At 37.8% G+C, this 6864-nt stretch overlaps 1 long non-coding RNA gene across 1 annotated transcript; it reads right to left on the bottom strand.

Moving 5' to 3' along the window:
• Positions 1-2545: 2545 nt before the first annotated feature.
• Positions 2546-4183, bottom strand: LOC126724482 (uncharacterized). The gene is made up of 3 exons (XR_007655002.1): positions 3907-4183; positions 2975-3016; positions 2546-2709 (listed from the first exon to the last, which is right to left on the bottom strand). It is a non-coding gene; the product is annotated as an uncharacterized LOC126724482 (long non-coding RNA).
• Between the last annotated feature and the right edge of the window lie 2681 nt (positions 4184-6864).

Raw genomic sequence — 6864 nt, 5'->3', positions numbered from 1 at the left:
AAAATTCAATTCTTTGATCTCCATCTATATTAGGAGAAAAATAAACTTTGGATTTGGTGGGGTTGATTTTTTGGCCCGAAACCATACAAAATTCATCTAAAGCTTCCCTTACGCTCTCACAGTTTTGCTGGTTCGCCTTAGCAAACAGTAGGAGGTCATCGGCAAAGAAAATGTGAGAGAATGCCGGACCACTCTTGGAGGCTTTCACTGGATTCTAGTACTTGTTATTGCATTTATCCTCTATAATTCTACCAAGAACTTCCATGCAGAGGATGAAGAGGTAAGGGGATAATGGGTCCCTTTGCCATATGCCCCTTGATGGAAGGAAAGGTTCAAGAGCACCACCATTAAATAGGATCGAAGTAGAGACTGTAGTGACACAATACTTTGAGCCGATAGAATCAATAAAGAGCGCTCCCTGAAAAGGAAGTCTATCAGTAATATCCTTAGCTTTATCACTACCAATGCGAGTCTCCATAACCACGAGTATAGCTGGATCGTGGTTGGCAACTAGATCACGCACACTTGACTGAAAGGAGGGCTTTAGTGCCCCTCTACAATTCCAAATAATGATGTTCATCATAAATGAAATAAAAAAGGCAGTACTTTCATCAGCAGTAGGCATGAGACACACCTCCTCCCTCGAACTCCATCCAATCTGGTGTTTCAATTTCTTGGAGTATCCCCTCCTCGGAATGAGGAAGACACATTGTGGTAGCACTTCCATCATCATCTCTCTGACCCACGATTGCAAGCTGACCTTGATCATGGAAAGGCATACCTGGGTCAATTTCGGCAAGCTCTTGTTCCTCATTACTAAGGTTGAGATGGGAAGGTTTATTAGCAACCTTCTTTCCGCCGGTATCCACCTTAGGTTGAATTCGCATGAGAACGGTATTAGAGATGGCTGAGACACAATCCTCCAAACTTCTAGACTTACTAATTTCTTTACCAGCTTGCCCAATTTGCAAATCCACCGATGTTGCTCCATCATTTTCCATGCCAGTTCCTCCACTGTGACTACTATTTTCCTTACTGGCTTCACTAGAGAACTTGAAGTTGCTGTTGGTGGTTCCATTTGAGATGAATGAGCTGTCTCTAAACTTAAAACTAGAAGGGAAAGAAGCATTGAAAGAACTGGACTGAATGGCGGAGGATGTAGATGTTGAAGCTTGAGTCTTTTCCCTATAAAAAGCCTTAAGTGAATTACCTTTCTGTCCTCGGGATGGCTTCAAATTCCTCGGGCCTTTATCAACACCATTCGGAGACCCATTGGCTTTCCTCTTTCCTTCTTTCGCAAGGCCCACTCCTGCTTTGGATAGAGGCGCTGAATAGGAAAATTTGGACTCAATCACTGCTGCCTTCAGTGGCTCACCCCCACTACTTTTCTTGTTGATCCTACTTCCTTACTTTTTACGTGTCACTACAAGCCAAGGGCCGTACCCGTTTACATCCACCTGTCCTGAGTGGGGTTTGTCTCCATTATCCGAGACGTGGGCGTTACCTGTACTATTTTCCTGCTCATTCCCATTCACCTTGCATGGGTGTACGTTTTTGTCTTGACCCTTAAACGCTGGGCTTTTTATCGTGTAGTGGCAGGCCTCCCGGCGGTGACCAACTCGGCCACAAGAGAAGCAAAGCTTGCTAATTCCCTCGTATATCACTGCTTGGTGGAAGCCGCCGATCAATAAAGTGTATATCAATGGTTTGTTGATGTCGACTTGCACACAAAGTCTTGCGTATCGTCCCCTTGACTCCGTTGCTGTATGAGTGTCGATACGTAGAACTGTACCAATAGCTTGTCCAATTTCCTTGAGCGCCTCTGCATCATAATATTCAACGGGGAGCTTTGGAAGCCTTACCCAGACAGCAATCGATGCAATGTTCGCCTCATCGGGATCGAAATTTGGCTCCCATGGCCTTATAGCTAGAAAGTGCTCCCCTATAAACCAGGGGCCTTTCTTCAACACCATGTCATGATCTTCTCTACAGGAAAAATGGATAAGGAAAAACTCACAACCCAGGTCGACGCAGTCAAGTCTCCCTGTGGGCTTCCAGAGAGAATGAACCCTTGAGTGAAGGTAGTTAAAACCAACCGGTCTCCCATACACCTTAATGATGAGTGCATTGGTCCAGTTGGCTCTAATTCATTGCTTGGTTTCCTTAGAAAGGTTGACAGCAGCGAACCCTTCCCTGATGTCCTCTACTGTTGCTTCCACTTCCATCTCGTTCTCAATGTATCTAGTGAAGTCAAATGCCTGTGTATAGGCACCTGGTATTTCACCTATCAGCTTATCCTTAAAGGATATGCTTGGTCCTTGTGCTCCAAAAGGAGCGAAAGAGCTATTCCCTTGCTGCCTGACATCAGTGGGAGGCTCAGATGTGTGGGATTCCTTGGCTTTCTTAGTGCTGCGTCTTAGGTCTGCTTCTTCTTCACGGGAGAGTCCTAGGGAGCTCACGGGAGAGCTCATGCCTTCACTTTTTTATGCGGCCATTATTAATTAATTAATTAATTTTTCCTTTTTTAAAATTTTTTTTTGATAAGTACATATTCTTCTTAAATATTGTGATCTCTACTACTGTCTTTTTTCCAAAGAACTAAATCCTAAAAGCCACTGTGGATGCTACTCAGTGATAGCCACGCGCATAATTAGTGTGCAATCATAGATCATCAACATCCAAGCTTTCAAGTGAACCTGAAATTAGAAGCTGGAAAAAAAAAAAGTGTCAAAGAAGACTCAAAATTATCATTTGAGTGAAAATAAAGGGTAATAAGCACTTATAAAAAAATTTCATCATACAAATTTCATTGAATCCATGTGAAGAACCAGTCAATTCAAAAGTTCTAGATTTAGGCTATTTCCAAAAAATTAAAGTTCTAATTTTGAAGAACCAAGCTTTTTCCACGTGAAGAACCAGTATTCCTTCTTCCAAAATTAATACTGTTAAGTTGCAAATTAAAGAAGTATAATACCTATCACCATCACTTTCAATCTTTGACTCCTTGTATCAGAAGCTGCAAATTAATGGAATGGCATAGTAAACTTGGTATCAATATCAACAATATATTTAACAAAGAACAATAAAGATCGGTATACATATATCTGATATAGATTTTATATCAAGAAAGTGTATTCTATTTCTAGTAACCTAAAAGGAAAGACATTGACATTGACCTCCTGTACCATGACAACTGCGACAAGCATCAGATACTTGCACTTCAAGGTTGAACTCAGCACTTAAGAGTGAAAACAGGCATTGGCCTTTTAATTGTAAACATAGTGGGGCAAACACAAAGTAAAGACTAAGAATTTTAATTATAAACACCTTGCAGACAGAGGATATAGCCCAATTACCCAAGTTCATCATAAAAATTTCATTGAATCCATGTGAAGAACCAGTCAATTCAAAAGTTCTAGATTTAATTAAAAGTCATGAAAAGCATGTTTTTGTATAGATTGAGAAGACTGAACCCGAGTCTAAGGTTGAAATGCAATTTTCAAGTCACTACATTGACAAAAATTGCAGAATAGTTCCCTCTAAATCTTTCACACGGCATGGCCCACACCATGGAGCCCAAAACTCAACAATACGTAAAGGGGTCCCAATTGTCAAAACTTATCTTGAACATTTATCAAACACCTTGCAGGCAGAGGATATAGCCCCAAAAAAACACAGCCCTTCATGAGCAATCATTAAACAGTTTTGCAGTAGCGAAATTGCAAAAAAATAAAAATCTAATATCAACCATAGGTATGAAATAAAGAAACGAAAAAAACGAAAAAAAAAAAAAAAAAAAAAAAAAAAAAAAAAAAAAAAAAGAAGAAAGAGAAAGGAAGAAACTAATCCTCAGTAGACAATAGACAGAGAACAGAGGATAGAGAGAGAGTAAGATAGCAAATATACCTGGCCTCCATTGGGCTTTCAATGATCATCCATGGACGGTTTGAAGGGATTAAGCTGGGTGGATCCATCATTTGTGATTGAAAGAACTGAAAATTTCAAGGTTGTAGGAGATCACGACTTCAGATGTAAAAGAATGTTTGGTTTCTTCTTGCCCAGGAGTGTCTTTTGGATTCAGATGGGAAAAATGGCAGGAGTAATTTGTGGGATGATGAAATTCCTGGGTTTGAGATTTGTTCCATCCAAAAAGAAAAAAAAATGTTGGATCCGTTTGCTAACGTTAAAAGATCATGGCTGCTTCCTAAAGTTATTCATTTTTTTATGTTTTTAAAAGAGTAAGTTAGGGGAATGATGATGTGGCAGTATCTTAAACCATTAATTTTAAATGAGGGGTGAGGATTTAAAGAAATTTACCTGGTAGAGTACCCTAGGAACTCTAGAAGATCTGAATCCTTGTTGATGTGGTTGTCGGATGCTTATGTGTCACATTAAAGGAATCAACTGAAATAAAATATGTTCCAACTTGATTAATTGGCAAAAAATTACCTCCCAAAAATTATTATCAAATATTCTAAATAAAATTAGTCTATTTTCTTTGGTATTCTTCTACTTTAACAATTGAACATTGGCCACTCCGCCCTACTTGCAAAGTGCAAACCCCCTATTTTTATCCCTCTCCGTGTATTTTTCTTTCCCTTCATTTTTCTTGTCCTTCCTCATTATCACTCTCTTTTTTCTCAATGTTCTCTCTCTCCTCTCCGTCTGCTAGGTGTTTAAAGCCCAGGTGCGTACACCTATAGAATGATGCGTATACATCTTTCTCATGGCAGACGCCAACTTGAGCAGATTCCAGATTTCTTTTCATTTTCTATTTTATCTTGTCTTTAATGCCATTTTTTTTTTCCTTTCCTTATTAATTCTGTTTGTCTTTATTTTTTTATTTTCTGGCTTGTTTTATTTTTCCTTTTTTGTTTGACACATGTAATAAATCCTAAAATACTTTAAGACTTTTTTTTCTTCTTTCTCTTTTTAACATAAACCCTAAAATACTTTCTCTTTTCTCTCTCATCCCGTATTTAATTCTGACTTTAATATTGTAAGGCAACTAAAAAAAGTCAAAGATAAAAAATATATATATATATATATATATCTTCATCAAATAAAATCCTTTGGAGACTTAAAATGTGTTGGGGGTGAAAAAGTTTTCCCTCCTACAAATGAGGTTTTAGTTGGGTTGGGGGCCTAAACCGAAACTTGACAATGGGCTTGAAACACTGCCCAAAGGCTATCGGTGAAACTTTTGAAAAATTCGCATTTTTTTTATGCTTTGGCCTAGGTTAGGATTGGCAAGGATTATGGGATGGCCCAAAACATTTCCTACAGCAGACACGTTAGCACAAACAAAAAAGCCCACTGCAATAAAGAAATAGTCTAGCAGTAAAATATTCCAGTAGTAAGATATTTCAGTAGTAAAATATTCTAGCAGTAAAATAAGACAAAACAGAATAAACCTCTAGCCGTTAATTATTTCATAAATTAAGGAGACTGTCTACATCTCCAAAATCATCATCCATAGGTTCCATCGAGAGAAAATCCTCCAATATAACATCATGAGGGAAAAACTTTATAGTAACAATTACATTATAGCCTTCAATAATAGAGGAATAAACAAACATCACGGGGTCCATTATAACAAGTAATGGAGAAAGCTTAGTGTGAGATGAAGGGAGAGAGAGAGATTCCAGCTAGCGTAGCAAGATCATTATTATGCCAGGGTATGCTCATGAAGATAGCATATATGTGAGTAGTGAGAGTCATTTTGGTAGCATGAGTAGTGAGAGAGAGAGAGAGAGAGTATTTAGCAAAGCTGCTAGGACTTTCTGCTGGGGGATGGATGGGAACTTATGAGTAGAAGTGTGAGTGATATTTGTGAGCTAAAGGCTAAAGAGCTTAGTTTCTAATTTTGAAACTAAGAACTCAGAAGTTCAGAACCTCACTAAGAGCTTAAGAAAATTAGAGGGAGAGGAAAATAGAGAAGTTTATGAGAGAGTTGTTCTTCTCTATTAGTGTACCTTGAGGTATTGGTGGAGGGCTCTATTTATAGTTGAGTTTAAGGGGCTGTTTAGCAAATAATCTCAGCCAAAATTTGTCTCAATCTTCAAAAAATCATTCCTAGGATTTGGCTAAGAATGGTATGTTCAGCTTTAAGGTGTTCTTGATGTTTTGGGTAATAGCAGCTGGAGGCTTTGATTTAGCATTAAATGCTGATTGTCCTTAGCCAACGAGATTAGAGCATGTGTTTAGGCTAATGATCTTGGTTGTCTGCTGCTAGTGTTAGAGTTCCAAGGGCAGATTGTGTCACCCCAAGCCAAGTGTCAATCTTAGAGCCCTCTGCTGGAAACTCTATTGGAGATCTCCTTGGTGCCCTCCAAACCACATTTCTCTAAGGTGGCATTTGGTACGGGGAATTCACATTACTTCTGGCATTCAGATTCCTAGGAATGTGATGCCTTACAATTTGGACGCCTAGGAATGTAACTATTCCTATGTTTGGTTTAATTGAGAATCTAATAAGATTCCTAGGAATGTAAGATTATAATGTTTGGTTTATTCCTAGGAATCTTAACTGGATTATTTATTTTTCCCATTCTATCCTTAGATTTGTAAATCTAATATAAGTCTTTAAAAAAAAATAATCTTCCTCTAAATAAATAATGAAAAACAAAATATAAACTATAAATTATGACAAATTCATTAAAACTATAGTCTAAAAGAAGAAAATATGAATATATCAACAGAATTGTCTATCCTGTTTATATTGTTTTGGCGGGAAGAGATAATGTTGTTTTGGTGGGAAAAGATAAAGACAAAGGAAAATATATTGATGATTTGTTTTATATTTTATCTCAATTGCTTAAATGATAAGGAAAAATGGTTAAAATTGTCAATTTATAAAAAATA

This window comes from Quercus robur, chromosome 4, assembly GCF_932294415.1.
Source record: "Quercus robur chromosome 4, dhQueRobu3.1, whole genome shotgun sequence".
Classification (NCBI taxonomy): domain Eukaryota; kingdom Viridiplantae; phylum Streptophyta; class Magnoliopsida; order Fagales; family Fagaceae; genus Quercus; species Quercus robur.
This window is presented reverse-complemented; position numbering and strand designations above follow the sequence as displayed.